Raw genomic sequence first — 17,083 nt, 5'->3', positions numbered from 1 at the left:
TCTGTACAGAAACTCTAGTCCTTTGATGTCACGCTGCGTCTGTTCTCAGCTTTTGGAAGAGGAGACCATGTCTTCCCTCATCCGTTGCCAGGTTCGGAAGCCTCACAACTCTGCTTATGATCTTCCAAACAATTAAAAAACAGCCAGGTAAAGCCCAAAATGCAAAAGCCCCCTACCCCACCTCCCAACCCCTAGTCCACTCCCCTCCAGGCCCACTGTCCACTATGTCCTTTGCGTCTCTCAAGAACAAGAACAAAAAGAAAAAATAAACTATTACCACCAAATAAATGCATGTAACAAACACACATAAGTATTTATTCAGATCCTTTTTATTTTTTATTTTTTTTAAGGATTTTAAAAAAGATTTATTTATTTATTTGTTTGTTTGTTTATTTGAGAGAGAGAGATTGAGAGTGAGAGAAAGCATGAGAGGGGAGAAGGTCAGAGAGAGAAGCAGACTCCTTGTGGAGCTGGGAGCCCAATGCAGGACCCCAAGGACTCTGGGATCATGACCCGAGCCGAAGGCAGTGGCTTAACTCACTGAGCCACCCAGGCTCCCCTCAGATCATTTTTATTTATACCAAATGTATTCTGATCTGTTTTGGACTTGGGAAGCATGGCGTTAGTCATCATCCCTACCCCAGGTCCCAGGCTTTTTCTGTTTCTGTTTAAATGTCTGCACGCTACACAGGATGGAGCTGTAGGGTCACCGCGCCGCGACAGAGCTCTGTCATTTACCCACCCACTCGACCAGAGAGATTTCATTTGCCTCACTTTTTGTTCTTACAGTGCTGCAACGAGTATTTTTATATACGTGGCTTAGTATCCTTTTGTGAATATGTCTATACAGTAAGTTTGCATTCACAGAATTATCAGACCTGGAGGGATGTACTTCCAATTTTAACAGATACTGTCAAAATCATCCTTTAAAAAGTAGACCATGAACACTTCTGGCAACAAGTGTCTGAGTGTGACCGGTGTCCCGCAGCCTGACCAATACTGGATATAGACCAGCCTTTTCATTTTTACTTGTCTGCTCACTGAGAATTGATATCTCATCTATGTTCTACAATTATGAGTGAAGTCAACCATGGATTTGTGTGTTTATTTTTCTGTAAACTCCGTGTTCATACCCTTTCCTGATTTTCATGTTGAATTATTCAATCTTGATTGAGAGGAATGCTCTGGAAACAAAAGAAACGGCATTGTGTTCTGTATCGCTAATATTGTTTTTTGCCTTCTGACTTTATTATTTTAATCATCTACTGTTCGAAATTCTTGAGTTTAGGCTTTATGTGCTGCTGAGAATGCATTCCCTGGCCCCAAATTACTGGATTCTTAGAAATTTTTGAGAGCTCCTCTTCCCTTTCACAGCCCTAGCTGGGATGTCCCCCCACTCACAAATTCTGCCTAAGTAACCAATACACTTGAGGTTAATTCAATCGATTTTTTTCCTGTTTCCAAGCTCTACTTTCTGCTACCCTTTATGCAACCTGGATTGAAGGAGACATCCTATAAGCACAGGTTTAATTAAAATCCTATTTGAATGTCGGTCCTAAAGCTTTTGGAGGAAATGACTTCCCTAGATGTCTTTGCTCTTCTGCGGGCAGCCCCTTTGGCCGAACCATTCCTAAGAGTGAGGGGCGTTTTTCTGACAGCCTATGGAGTAGCTTTCTACATGGAGGGAAAGGGATGGATGGGGTGACTATCGGAGGAAATCACAGCAGCACATACGTGGGAAAAATCGGGATGTCTACAGCTCTGGCATCATGGGATTTTTCCCCATGAGTTTTTAGATTCTCATGTTTGGAGCCTTGCAGTTTATTAAAAAAACAAAACAAAGCAAAAAACACTTTCATGTAAATCAGCTCACTGCTGTTTTTTAATGTAGCAATACTAATGAGAGTTGTAAAGTTGTTCCTATTTTTTATGTAGGAAAATAGGGGCTCCAGGAGATGAAGGTAACACAGTTAGGAAGGGCTGGGCTGGGTTGCTAATCCCTGCCTTCAGATTCTGAGTCTCCTGGTCCTTCCCCAGGTCTCCTAGTCTGCCTGGTTGATAGTGACTTTCATGGAATGGAAGAGCGAGGGTTAAATGCATGCTTTCATTAAAATAATCATGTGCTCAAGGAACAAAGTAACTCTAAGAAAGCTGGCCCTCAATTTCCAGAAGGAGCTGAGCCAAGTCAGCACAGGATCCCGCAGACTCCCAGGGTACATCCAAAGAGGGTTGCCATGTAAAATACAGCATTTCTAGTTCAATTTGCATTTCAGATAAACAATGGATAATTTTTAGCATATGCCCCAAATACTGCATGGGACGTACATATACCAAACATTTGTTTATTTGAAATTAAAATTTAATTTTAAATTCTAAAATGCGTGTCTTGTTCTTTTTTTTTTTTTTTAAGCTAAATCTGGCAATTCTAATTGAGGCGAAATTGTAGGTCAATAGATATAATAACATTTGGGATTCCCACCACAGAAATGAGCAAGGTCACCTTGTAACACTTTAGATCTCATGGGCAAAGAGTATCTCTGTCCATTTTTCTTGGTACCAAACTAAAATTAATAATGCAATATGTATCAAAGTCCTTTAAAAATTACAAAAGCTGTGTGCAATTATTTATCTGTAAAGATGGAAAGATGGTCTTTGGATCATTGTTAATAATTCTGGGAAAAAAAGGAAGCATCTGTAGGGTTTTAGTGAATGATAAATTCAGTCAATGAAACACAATGAAATAAAATGGAATCCAAGGTTATTTTTAAGAATGGTGATATAGATAAATCCTTGACATGAAGTATTTTGAGGGTAGAACAGTGAATGAGAAATACAGGTTGCTATCACATTTTTTCAAAACAACTGTGTTTTGCCTAATAAGGCATACTTCTTCCACTCACGTTTTAACATCTCTAAAATTAGGATACCTTTAGGATTAATGGTGTCATCATCGCCATTGGGCAGGCGGCAGACATGATGTAATTGTCATCTATGTGGATGTGAGCCCTCAGTCATTGCTGGTCACAGCATCACCTCAGTGGAGTGATCTGCATTGTCGGTACAGAATATTTTGAGTTTGCTTTTTAAAACGTCTTCCAAGATTACGCTATGATTCAGCATTGAAAAGTTAATTTCTATGCAGAAGCATGAAAACAAAGCAGAAGGGACTCGATATGATTTTAGTGATAAAAAATTTCTTTTTGGGAGCACCTGGGTGGCTCAGTCGGTTAAGTGTCTACCTTCGGCTCAGTTCATGATCTCAGGGTCCTGGGATTGAGCCCCACGTCGGGGGTGGGGGGTGTCCCTGCTCAGCGGGGAGTCTGCTTCTTCCTGTCCCTCTGCCTCCTCTCCATTGCTCACGCTCTGTCTCTGTCTCTCTGTTTCTCTCAAATAAATAAAATCTTAAAAAAACATTTTTTTTTTGTCATGGAGAAACCATCACAGTTACATATTTTCCTGCAAAGCAGCAAATAACCAAGTGCTTTATTGAACCCAAGAAATTAAGACACGCCCAAGTAGAGGAAGGGGTGTTGTATTTTGTTACTGAGAAAAGTGTGAAAAGATTACCTATCACAGGCCACGTAAAGCAACTGAAGAAGATTAATTTGCTTCTGGACCTGTTAACCAGGGACAGGGGAGGCTGGGGCAGAGCTAGGGAGGAGAGTCCAGCCCCGGCTCTGGGGAGTGCGGCTGCCATGGCTGTCCTGTCGACCTCTGATCCAGTCCCGGCTGAGATCCAGGCAGCTAAAGTAAAAGGCAGGGAGAGACTGAGAAGACTCCACATGGGGCCGGGGCCTCCCTCGCATCCCTCTCAAGGGCCAAAGGAGCTATGTGAGGGACAGGAGAAGGAATGGTTGTAGTTAAAAGGTATAAATAGACAGGTAAGGTGCCCCCATTGGATTAGCCTTTCATCTGGTCACCCAGGAGACTCAGGCAGAGAGGAATCCTTGGGTCTCAGGCCAATGTTTTACCCACTAGGCTGGCTCCAAACCTCAGACCCAAGGGTCCTTCTTCCTTAGCAAAGTGAGGAAGGCGATTTGCAGCAACTGGAGTCTAGGGTCCCAGCTGCAGAAGGCAGAAGCCATTAAGGAACGGACCTGTCGTCTCCCATGATGATAAAGCATTCCATGCTTCCTTCCCACAAAAGCCAACTGAGTGTCTCTCCTCTTAGGTCTTCTTCTGTATCACCTGCTTAATAATGGTAATAATATTTATCAGCTGCTTACTACATGCCAGCTCCCATACTAAGTATTTTGTGCACATCAGCTCATTTAATCCTCACCACGGCCTGGGAAGGTAGGTAGATTAGGAAATTTAGGCTCCAGTTCACTCAGCAAAGAAAGGGCAGAAACGGGATTCAAACTTGTGATTCTCTGGCTGCAAATCCCCCTCTGAAACAGTACCTGTACTGCACTTCTCAGAACAAAGATCCCTGTCAATCCTTTCCAATTCCACTGCTTCCATCTCACTCCTGCTTCTTGGGCCTGCCCCCTCTCTCCCCTTCCCGCCTACATGCAAAGCAGATCATGAAAGAACTGCCTTACATTCATTCCTCGCATGGGGCCCTGTGCCCACAGCAAATGCTCAGCCCTGTGCAACTCCCACCGTGCCCTGTGCCTCCCACAATCCCCTGTGCTTCCCACAATCCCCTGTGCCCCCCCCGCCCGCCGCCAGGATCTCGGTGCTGTGTCACCCACAATCCCTTGTGCCTCCCATCATCCTCTGTGCCCACCATTAGCAGATAATGTCTCCTAAGTACTACATTGGGTCCAGCAGGTCGCCATGGCTGGCTGGATGAAGCCCTTCTCCTTAGCCTGACCTCGGAGCAACGCTTGGACCTGTGCTTGTGGATCACAGGGCCTGGCCTAAGCCCAGAACCAGGTTTTATGATTGCCCTCCCGGAGGATGGGGAGGCTGCACCTTGGTCTGAGACCACCGCTCTGACCCCTGCGTCCCCTCTCTACCATTCACTGATGGGTTTGTGTGCATGTTACCTCCAACACAGAGTTATTTAGCAGTTCTAAAACCCGGTCTCTTCAATTCACTTGTGGGCTCCTCGAGGCCTGTCCCCCGTTCTGACGTGAGCAGTCAGCGGCGGTCTATCTACTTGGCTGGAGAGTCCACTCCAGGCCTGGGATGGGCGCTCTGCATAAACACTCCTGGACTGACCTTGTATCGTAACCATCAGAGTCCCCTGGCCTGACATTTACACCTTAGGAAGTGACAGGGGAAAGCAGGAGAGGAATGAAGGGGACAGAATGACATTCTCTCAGGAGTCCAGGTGTGACATTGAGACCGTTGGTCAGAGAACTAGTGTGGCACCTGGCTCCGAATTCTGGCATCTGCTGCTCTGTGGTTCAAACTACGCGCTGATTCTCCACTCGACTCTGAAGTGAAGGTGCCACAGAAAACAGCTGCAGCCAGGATAGAAGCAAATAAATCAGCTTAATTTCTCAAAAATAAATTGTTAGTTTTCTTTTTTAATTTGTTTTCATTCAGAGTAATTCTTGGATTGATTCTATCAAAATCTAAGTGTGTGCTGGTGTGGGGGACGGCGGGGATGGGCTAAAGAGGAAATAAGGAGAGTAGAGAAGGTTTTGTTGGGGGGTGCTGGCGGACAGACCTCAGGGGAGGCCCAACCCCCAGGGTTGGAGGTCAAAGCTCAAACAAAGCTCATGAAGGCTGCCCTGTGCAAGCAAGAGGGGGAAGGCCCTGGGGCTGAGGAGCAAGGAGAGAAGAGGGAGAAAGTCACCTGCACAAAAATTGTATGTATATGTGTGTGTGTGCGTGGAGGGGGGTGGTCTTTAGAGAACTCTCCGTCAAAGTGGGGTCTAGACAAACTAGACATAACATGAATACGTACTCAGGATTTTCACCCAAACTTCTCAGCCTCAGTCAGCTGAACATCAGACTCTTGATTTCAGCTCAGGTCATAATCTCAGGGTCATGAGATCCTGCCCCAAGTCGGGCTCCACACTGGGCATGGAGCCTGCTTAAGATTCTCTCTCCCCCTCTCCAACTGCCCCCTCGTCCCCCAAACAAACAAACAAACAAACAAAACCTTCTCAGTCTGACCATGGACCTAGAGGGAGACAGAGAGAATGTTGTAGAGTAACCAAATGGCTCAGAATCTCCTGCCAAGTTTCAATTTCAAGGAAACCGTGCAAATATATATACGCAAATATATATATATATATATATGTATATATATATTTGCTTTGTGAACTGGCCTTGATCTTCCAGAAAATTATAGCAGACACTCAGAACCTGGGGTGCATTTGAGATTTTCCAAAGTATGTGTTTAAGATCCTGGCCATATATTTGCAATGTGTGTGAGTGTGTGCTGCGGGGCTGGGAGTTCCTCACCACCAAGCAATACTCCGACACCAGGCAGATGTCCTACAGTTGAGTCCTAACAGTCTCTATCCAGAGACAGAGGGATGTGGAACTCTCCCCTCACCCTACCGCACGACCGTACCGGACTTCTTCTTATTTGAGACACACCCAAGCATGCAGACCCCTCTACCTGGAAATGCTCTTCTCCCAGGGAACCCTCAAGGTTCACCTTTTAACCTCCAGCTCTCTGCTCAAACCCCACCTCAGATATCACGCTATTTTAACCTGAGCCCTTCCCCCAAACTTGCTACACCTTACTCTGCCTTCCTTTAATTATCTTGTTTATTGCTTGCTTCCTGGATGTAAACTCCAAAAGGGAAAGCCATACAGGATAGGTTGATGGGTGGGTGGTTGATTGGTTGGTTGGTTGTTTTTTGCTGCTGTCTACCCAGTATCTAGAATAGTGCTGGAAACACTGTGGCCTTCAACAAATATTTCATCCATGAATGAATGAATGAATGAATGAGATCTCATTGGAGATTCTTGTTTGATGTTTAAGGAAGATTTACTTAGGAAAGTGTTGCTCATTTTCAGGAGGGGGAGGGAAAAGCCAAGTTTAAAGATATAAAGGTTTAAAGGGCCTGCGTCTGGGCCTTTCTCATTAGAAGTCCCAGAGGAGTGGCCAATCTCTGGAAAACCTGTGATGGAAACATAACATTTTGACAGTGGCTAGAGAGCATCTAAATTACTTTTGTCACTTAAACAGTGAGGGCGGGGCCCCTGGGGGGGCTCTGTCGAAAGCGCGTGGGACTCTTGGTCTGGGGTTGTCGGGGGTTGTCAGCTCGAGCCTCATATTGGGTGTACAGATTATTTAAAAATAAAAAATCTTCTAAAAAATTTTTTTTAAAAAACCAATGAGGAAAGAAAAGCCAAATGCGAGGCATGGATCTTGACTGTAATATAGTTTTTTTTGTTTTTGTTTTTAAAGAAAGAAGAAAAGCGCTAAAAAAGATTTCAGAGGTAATTGGGAAATTTGAAATTTGAAAATGAGATGCTATTAGGGGATTATATTTAGCATCCCCCGCCCCCATGGCTGGCAGGCTCCTGCCCCTCATGTCTACTGGTGTTCTGAGCCTGTTCCCACCACGAGAGCGGGACCTTTAGTGGGACTACCGTGATGAAACCAGTACAGCGTGCCAGCCTTCTGCGTTTTCCCTGAGGCCCTGGATTGTGACACTGGTTTGAAGGTGACTTTGATTCTCTTGGGAGAAAATCTGAGGCTGTGACAGTTCAGAGTCCTCCCAGTCCCTCTGTGCTTGGCCCTCTCCCACACGTGCTAAGTCTGACTCCTTCCACCTTTTTCTGTCCTCGTCCAGTACGCCACCGATTAGTCCATACCGCTCCTGCCCCTTGTCATCGCTCTCTGTCCATCCTTGTTTTTCTCTATGCATTAATAAAAACTCAGTCATCTCCTGTTTCAACTAATGTTTTAGAGCAAATGGCAAGCAAGTATTCTCAGCGTTGCTACCCAGAGAGGAAACTGAAGTCTCAGAAATATAGTGTCTTGTCCAAAGGCAAAAATCCAAATGGCAAAGAATTTCAAAGGAGACCCAGGAGTCCCAGTACCCAAACTTCCGCCTCCCTCCTGGCAAAATTTCGACATTCTTCACTGGAACAGAAGGCTTTTTTCCATTTCAAAGAGCCTGAGGCTCGGGGCAGAAAGAGGAGAAAACAGTCACCCACCAGGCCGGTGCGTCTTCCAGCCGCCTCCAGTGACTTACCTGATTTTGATCTTCCCTGTTCCTGAAGCCCAGTTTTGTAGCCTGAGTCTGAGTACAAACACTAAAGATGCAGGCATTCCAAGCTGAACTCCAGCCTGGCAGGATTCAAATCTATCTTATCTTAAAAGAATACATCCCCTTTTATCTTAAAAAAAAAAAAAAAATTCAATTTTAAAGGCAGCTGAAGTAGGGGTTGTGGGATTTGCTGGAAGAAGTTTGGGAACTATTACAAGTAGGCCACGATTTATCCTTTCTTTGCAATCCAGAATCCTTGCGAATCCCATGTCTGGGGATTTAAAGGAAATCATCTAAAAGCTGAACATTTGTCTTCATCTTGGTTTTCCAAACAAAGGGAAAACTGTCTCAGCAAAAATGCAGCACTCATAGCCCAGGGAAGCTGGTGAAAATGACCCGGATGTTTACACCCTGGAGCTGGGCAGTAAGGGATTTGCCCTGCCCTTTGAAAGAATGTCTACACAGGAGGCTCTGGGGAATCCATTTCGCTTCAAAGGAGAGAAACTAACAGTGATTCTGAGAAGAACTGAGGTGGTTGTAACCAGGAGAACAATCTGGAAAACTACAAAGCAAGTGACCCACAGGCAGAGCCAGTAACACAAACTTAAAAAAATCCTGCTGCCACCACATCCGTGGAACAAAGCTGGAGCGCACGGGGCCCTGGTGACTTCCACAGGGCTCTGGAATGTTCCCCTGTCGGGATGAATATTTGGGCTTGTACCATAGGAATGTGTGTGGGGGCTTTTGGAAGGTCACAGCCAATCCCTCAGGCCTCTTGGGTTAAGACTCTGGTCTTTTCTAGGGGTGAGTTTACAGGGGGACGCCAGGTGGTCTGAGGCAACCCAGGAAGGGGGCTCCCTACAGGCACTGAGGGAGCAGTAGCAGGGTCAAATAGTGAGCAACACTTTGGGCTCATTTCTTTTTCTCCTAAAGATTTTATTACTTATTTGTCAGAGAGAGAAGGAGAGAGCATAAGCAGGGGGAGCGGCAGGCAGAGGGAGAGAGAGAAGCAGACTCCCCGCTGAGCAGGGAGCACCATGTGGGGCTCCATCCCAGGACCGTGGGATCATGACCCCAGCTGAAAGCAGATGCTTAACCCGCTGAGCCACCCAGGCGCTCCTGGGCTCATTTCTTGAGATTAGTTCTTGGGGTCAGGGGCTAGGAGGGGCAGAAAAAAACACCGCAAACTTTGCTTTCCACTTGCATCTGAAAAGAAACAGAATCACTACAAGTAAGGGTAGGGCAAAATGACAGCACCTGCTAGGTAAGGCTGCCCAGTGCCTCCCATCACCACGCACTGAGGCCTGGATAACCAGACCTCATTTCACATCGCATTTATCATTAGGGAGGGGGACAAGTAGCTTCCTTTCTAAGAAAGCAAAATGACAGAGCAGCCTGAGGAGGAAAAGAAATGATCAGATGCATTAAAAATAGCAGTTACTTAAAGAACTGTTGAAATCACTAGATCGTACACCTGAAACTAATACAACACTGTATGTTAATTCTACTGGAATTTAAAATAAAAAAAACCCCAAACTTTAAAAATAAAAAAAAAAAAATAATAGCAGCTCACAGACCCCATTTAGGAGCGCCGGCAGCCCCCAATGGTTGTTGAGCTCCCTGCTTCTGTACGGATCTGTCTTCCTACCAGTCTGTAAACTCCGTCAGTCTTGCTCACCTTTGCATTAGGAGAGCTCAGCAGATAAGGAGGAGCTTAATAAATAATTACTGGTGTGAACAAATAGGTGGTAACTACGTCAGAAATGATCAGCTCAAGAGAAGAAGGAGACCGGCTTCCAAATATTCTTCAAGCTCCAAGTAGGATGAGTCAAGGATATATTTAATTTATATAATAGCTTCCTATGACCCAGTGACTTCTCCGGGGCTTGAAATCGGAGGAGGTGACGATGTCACAAACTGCAGTCTTTCTGTAAGGAAAGAGTAAAAACCACGCAGGTTTCCAAGGAGGGGTGGTGGGGGAAGGACCGTCGGGCAGGTGCAGCGGCCTGCCTTCCCCGCCGCCCCCTTCTGCCTGCAGGCCGCCACCCGGCCGAGGGGGGGCGCTGGGCTTCCCCGCCCGGCTTAGTGTGCTTGACCAAAGGTGACGATGGCTTAGTGGGCTAAGGTCATGCCCTCCCAGCCTCCGAATCGATAATTTAATGTGACTTATCAGAGACAGAAAGAACTGTTTACTTTAAAACCCTGGATCCCATAAAGGGAGAGGGGAAGGGCCTACACCCCACAGGCGCTCAGGGCTCGCGGCCGCGCCGTGCAGCCCGCACAGACCCGCAGCCCGGCAGGGTCCGAGGAGGGCCCAGGCCCGGCGGGGCCCAGCGCGGACTGGAAGGTAAGCACCCCGCTCCCCGCGCCCCCTCCGGCTCCCCGGGCTGAATCAGGCCGTGCTTGGGGGTGGCCGCCGACTCTGAGAAGCAGGGGCGCCCCTCGCGCAGGTGATTCCAGAAAGCCCGCCCAGCGCCTGCGCGATGAGGAGTGTTAGCCACAGCCTGTGTGAACTTGCCTGCCGCGATGACTTTCTTCTGGGAGCCTGAGGAACCCGGGGACCTCCATGGAGGTTCCTCTCAGCCCAACCGAGGAGAGGAGCTAGGGAGGACTTGAGGGCCCAGAGACGCCCCGACTTTTACCGGTACCCTCGGAGTGCCCTGGAGCCTCTTCCTGTCCAGGGATGGTCTGACTTAACAGTAACCCCGAGGCCTTCAGACAAGATCCCATCCGCAGGGTAATTGGAATTAGGGGGCTCGTTTGGCCAGGAATCCCTGGCCTTTCCCACGCGTTGGGGCAAGCACCCCGCAGGGCTCCCTGTGTTCCCCTCTGATGCTTCTGAAAAGCCAGCCCCCCGGGTTGTTCCTCTGGAGCCTTGTTCCCTTCGCAGCCCTGCAAACAGTCAGACACCTGCGCGGGAATAAAACTGGTTCCCAGGAATCCCCAAGCCTCAGCGACTCTGTGGGAAGAGTCTGTTGAGACCCCAACCTGCCTGAGAATTTTTCCCATCTGCCCCCCACCCCTGGCTGGTGATAGCGTGGCTAGTAACTGCAGGCCTAAGGAGCTTTCCAGATTTCCCCTTGTAGATGGATTTCAATGGAAAAAAGAAATGTGCCTTTGCTCCCTGTCGACAAGAACGTTCTATTTTAAAATTTCCATGTACTTTCAAAATGACAAGACTCAGGCATATGATACTGACTTCCTTTGCCTTCATCTAGACTGTGACAGCTTAAAAGAGTCAAATTGATGCTCTAACACATCTGTTTGAAATGACAGTAAATGTGGATTTGGAATTAAGAAAAGCATCTCCATTTATCTTTTGCTTTTTAAGAAATTTTTTTTTTATGCTAATGGGTTAGGTTTGCAGAAAGGTGACACTTTACAGACCGTGGAAGCACTCGGTCCTCAGGGCTGGCCCTCAAACATTCTCAGCCCCTGGGAAAACAAAATCTGAAAGCAAAGACAAGCTGCTCATGTTTAGATCTGACAAGAGAAAGAATAGGGAGTCTTGTGATATTTCTTGTACTTTGCAATCTACAACAACTTGCAAGGAGCTGTGAGGCACACACAATACTTACAGGCTGAAGAATTTGCTAGAAGGTCAGGCTTGCAAAGGCTTCCTCCTTCATGAAATCTCCCTCCCCACTTAGGGAAAGAAACCCATGTCATAAAAAAAGGGAGCAAACCCAGGTTAGCCTGTTTTTCATACCCACAGCCTCAGTGGGAAAACAGCATTCAGAATGGACCACGGCAACTGGAAATGTCTAGAGATTCAGTCGAGGCTGAGGGAAGGGAGATGGGGACACTCTACAGAAACAGAGTTTTGATAGTTAGACGTTTAGAAATGCATAGCAGGTGACCTCTTTTAGGAAGTAAGACAGAAGGTCCTTACAGAGGATCCTTGTCTTTTCTAAGCCATGGGAAACGGAGCTGGCCTCTGCTCCATTACCCTGAATAACATCTGACATCTTCGCCTGATGCATTACTTTTCTCACAGGAAGTAACAGGTATAATTAATCCCCAACCAGCTTATAAACAGTCTGTTCTTTGTTAATGGGTACTACTTAAGTGCACTTGTTAAATTGGAAAATACTAGAACAAAATGTTTTTGTAAAGCTGCAGAATGAGAAATGACTGTGAAATTAAAATATATATATCTCCAAGGAGATCCTGCCATTAACCACTTCCATTTTTTTTTAAATTAGTGGCATATTATCAGTTGGTATTTGAAGAAACCAAAAACATTCTACTTGCTCGTGTAAACTGCTTTGCCAATCGACAGTTTACCCACTCCTACAGAAACAAACAAGCAATGAGAGACAAGGGCCGATATAACCACGTTTAAAAAATTGTTCACAAGGCTGAGAGCATAATAGGCACTCAGTCAATAGGTTTATTGACAGATGCAATAAGACCATAAAATTGTTGTTCTGCATAATAAAGTATTTCACTAATAATTTGCTAGGAAATTAGCCTGAGGCTCCTCTCTCTGCACAGCCCTAACTTTGCAAGCCGTGTAAGCTCTAACCTCTGAATTTAGAAGAGCATTTTGCAGGAAGGAATTTTTATTACGGGATCCACCAAAGAAAGAAGGAAAGAAACTTTTTAAAAATTGTTTGAATTCTAATTATTTTTCTCATTACAAAAGTACTACATTAATTGCAGACATTAATAAATGCAGAGAAACAAAAGGAAGAAAAAACAAAACTGTAATTCTACCACTCAAAGATAACGAGGTTAACATCTAATGTTTTTCCCCCCGGCATATACGCTTTGTCACAGAAAAGAGCTCGTGCTGTGTATACTGTTCTGTAAATGACTTCATTCAGTCACATACCTTCAATCTCTTTCCAAGTCAACAATCATTTTTTTACAAAGTCACCTCAAATGACTAGGTTATATTACAAATATATTACCCTATTCCTATCATATGGGTGGTTTGCAATTTTTGCTATTATGAACAGGGGCTCCGTGGACAACCTTACAGGTAAATCTGCATACAGATTGGTAGAAAAGAAAATCTTTTCTAACATTCAAGGGCTTTTTGCTTGCGATAAAGTTCTTGGACCAAAGAAATAGAGGTTTTAATAAATAGAAACAGGAGTTTTGTAAGCCTTATCTGAAACACCTCAACTTTCTCTTCTCTTCTTCCCTCTTCACTCTTTCTTCCCTTTCCTGTCTTTTGCAGATTATTAAGACACCTCCAGCATACAGAGCCCACCGGGAGAAGTGCAGGCGTGCTCAGACCCTGCTCTAACGTCCTGAGAGGCGGAATGGGCCCAAGCTCTTGCCCGATGGACGGCTCTTCAAGTATGTCCTACTGGGACCCTTCTAACCAGTGAATTATTCTCCACCCAGTGATTCTTCCCGACTGAGGCCAAGAGATTTCTGGAGCCTCTTGTCATGGGTCAGCAACATCCCATGAGTGACCCCGAAGTGGGGGTTTCTAAGTCCCTCAGGCAAAGACAAAGCAGATGAGCCTCGCTCTGGGGAGAAGCACAAGAGTGTGCCCACCATGGCTGTGCCCAGATGCTGAGGGCTGGCCAGACTGGGGCCAGCTGGAATTCTAGACTTTGTACTTGGTGTGAGTCATACCAAAACTGTCCAGGTGAAGAGCTCCCCCTGAAGACAGCCGGTCTACCTGTGGGCCAAGTGGCCCATTCCTGTTGCCTTGCAAATGACCACAGCCTGTCAGGGCAAGTGAGGGTCACAGACTGGAGCCAAAGGAAGTCAGGCGCCTCATAGGAGGATAAGCAAGTGAACCCAGTCAAGAAGGTAAGGGGGAAAAGAGGCAGGGTTCAACATCCCATCCCATGGAGACTGAGAGACTTTCGTGATGTGCTAAGAACTGCACATTCTAGGTCGAAGAGGGTGATTTCATGGTCTGCATGTGAATAAGAAGCTATTTTTACTGAAAAATGCAGAGGGTGCATATTCAGCTGATAAGAATGAGTCATTTCTATGGCCAAAGCAAGGCTCTGGTCAAAGGTTAGTAACTCCGTTATCCTGGGAAAAAACAAACTGGCCCCCAACCTTTGCCTTTTCTAGCATTTGGGGGAAAGTCGGGGATTAGGTAAGATGATTTATTTCCTCCCATTCTCCATGGTGGGCAGCAGTTCGTGTATCAGTTAGAAACCATTTTTAACAGGAAAGCCAGGAAAACAGAAGGGATTTATTCATAGGAGACTCCCTTTTGCTAGAAAATGAGTATTGTAAATGAAAAATTGAACCGTTCCCCTCTCTCCCTTTCCCTCTTTTATGTCCCCTCATATCCCACCCTCTACATTGGTGGAAAATGATCAAGTTGGGTAAGAGTTAAAATCTGAGCACCATCGGATACTTTGGTATACAGTAGATGTTGCTGAGAGTAAATTACAGCACATCAAAATGCTATCCCCATGCAAAATCATTTTAATTTTCTTAGACTGCAGAATTTACCATATTTACCGACAGTGGATTGGGATAGATGGGAAGGTAAGAGCTGAGGCGGACCCATGAATCTGGTGATACTACTACAGTTTATAATGCAGCTTTTCTTTGTTTCCGAAAATCAATTCCCTTTAGGGATTCCTTCTCACTTAACGCTCTTAGATAATTGATGCAAACAGATTTTCCATCCATTTCCATAGGAAGTTTCATTCCTATCAGTGGGAGGCCTTCCGCAGGGTGGTAACAGCGGACACAAGGCAATGGGTCACTTTATTAGCTCAACTGTTCTAGACACAGAAGCCTGACATTTTTCTCTCTTTCTGTGGCTCACGATGCTCCCCCCACTCGTGATCCCTCTTTTCTCTGCTCAGGTCACTCTGTGGAGCTGGCAAGGTTCCCTGATGGTGACCAGTGGCCATGGCGGAGTGTGGAGGTGAAGTTACAGATTTTCCTTAGCAGAGCTGTGGAGTGTGACAATGGTGTTTGTGTCCAAACTATCAAACGCCATTATCACACTAAATAGCTACTGTTAGGCAATCCTTCCGCTCAATAAATGCCTTGGTATCTGTGTGGTTTGGGCAAGAAGGTTCCTCTTACAGCAGAGTTCCCAGTCCTGTGTGATTACTGAGTAAATGCAGGCCCACTGGTGCTCATAACCAACCTGTCATCCGAACTTGGCCTCTCACATGCTGTTGTTAAATACTTTAGCTGGTGATGAACTTTCTTGCTTTCCCGAGTCAATAAAAAATATGGCCGTGTCCCCCGGAGCGCCCAGCACAATTGTTCAACCCAGGCTTGTTGAGTTGAAATGAGTAGTTAGGCAAGGGTCAGATCTGGAAAACAAAAAGTGGGTTGAGTCTAGGTTGTACAAACCAGAGGCTTATAGGAACAGAATTAAGTAAGATGCGTGGGTCCTCACTTCCCATAGTAGGAAAACAACCTTCTAGTAAACTTATACATGGCTTAACCGACCTTTCAGAAAGTCTTGAATATATTTGATTTCTACTGATGTTAACCGGTTATGAGGCTGACTTCTGAATTTGTGTGGTAAGTCCTTTTCCTTCTATTTCAATGAATTATCATCAGGAAATGTTATACAAACTATGTGTGAGTTGCCATAGCAAATCTGAACATTTTAAACCCAAGCAGTTTCCAGGACAATTGGACTAGCCGGGTGTTCTCGTTCGAAATACACCTTTTCCTCTGAGAGGCGTTTAAAGTAAGGAGTAGGTTCTGTTTGTGGGGGGCTGAAGCTTCTTTCCCGTGACTTGGCTACGTGAACTGGGATCTGTTTGATCAAATTGAAGGGTATGGAGCAACCATCAGAAAAAAGTTCATTCAAGCATTCAGCCATTCATTTACCAAACAAATCTATATGGAGAGGTTGTCATGCGTTGGGCTCAGCCCTAGGCACCGGGGAGGCTTTTAAATTAAATGCGTCTGACGTCACTTCCGGTAAAGGGCATTCTCGGGCTCAGGCCCGGGAATGGGACCATTCTGATTGCTCCAGTTATATTTACTAGGAAGCTCAAGGAGCAGAACTTCGCAAAGTAACTCCAAGTCCCTGGCTGAAAAGCACCCTGTGAGGGCAGTCCCCCTACCCATGATGCACTGTAAAGGCTCCAAGGTCCCGAGAAGCTTCTGTCCAAAGAGGAGCTCCATCCCTGCCTGCTCTGCGTCTCCTTCCATCTCCCACTTCTTCCCTCCTGGCATTGTTCACCGTCAAGAGGAGAACCAGTCCCCCCCGCACCCCCGAAATAATTAGCCCACGGACGTCCTTCTGTGTGGTTTTCTGGAGAGAGAGCGCCAACTGAAGGAGCAGTGACAGAGGGCTCTGTGTAGTGCAGGTGACCCCCATGCATGCTATTGCCTCCGACCAATGCAACGCAGGGCAAAGATGACAGGTTTGGGGGTCCTTCCGCGGATGACAAAGGGAGACTGGGTATGGTCCTGGAGTTGTCTGGAAATGCAAGCACAGCTCACCGCGGTCCCCTAAAGCTGAAGGTCTGTCCTCTGCCTGTGACCTTCCTTGGCCTGGTTATTCCTCAGAACCTCCTACGTCACAGCTGTGGCTAGAGGCAAGTTGGTCCCCCCTCTCCTTTGTCAAGGGACTCTGAGGGAGGGCCTCTTCCCTTCCTTATGACGATCTTTCCTTGTGAGTGCCCATAATGCCGAGAAAGTCAAACAGTGAAACACCATTGCCATGAAGTAGAAGTGAAGGGACATCTCAACGGTCGTGTTCGGGTTAGGAAGGGGATGGCCAGACTGTCTGCAGTGACCCAGCCCCTACGGTGGCGCTCTTGGACTCAGAGCCTCAGGCTGCAAACTGTTCCCAGGCTCAGGGACAATCCCAGGATGGCCTCAGGCATTCCTCTTCCTCATTCCCACTTGCCCCGAGATTTTGTTCAGACAGAATCAGACAGGAAGCCAAAGGAAGTTTTGCTTCCATCTCTCCTGCTGCCCCTGGCATGATTCCTGCCCACGTTCTCTAATAAAGCCTTCCTGGGGAGCCCTGCAGACTC

At 46.2% G+C, this 17,083-nt stretch overlaps 1 long non-coding RNA gene across 1 annotated transcript; it reads left to right on the top strand.

Annotated features, from left to right (window-relative positions):
* The first annotated feature begins 13,450 nt into the window (after positions 1-13,450).
* On the top strand, positions 13,451-15,025 carry LOC116882250. Its single transcript, XR_004385596.1, has 2 exons — positions 13,451-13,907; positions 14,933-15,025. It is a non-coding gene; the product is annotated as an uncharacterized LOC116882250 (long non-coding RNA).
* Positions 15,026-17,083: the final 2,058 nt, after the last annotated feature.

This window comes from Lontra canadensis, unplaced genomic scaffold (genome assembly GCF_010015895.1).
Source record: "Lontra canadensis isolate GAN:19392208 unplaced genomic scaffold, GSC_riverotter_1.0 scaffold82, whole genome shotgun sequence".
In the NCBI taxonomy this organism is placed as follows: domain Eukaryota; kingdom Metazoa; phylum Chordata; class Mammalia; order Carnivora; family Mustelidae; genus Lontra; species Lontra canadensis.
Note: the sequence above shows the minus strand (reverse complement) of the source record. Positions and strands in the feature narration are given on the sequence as shown.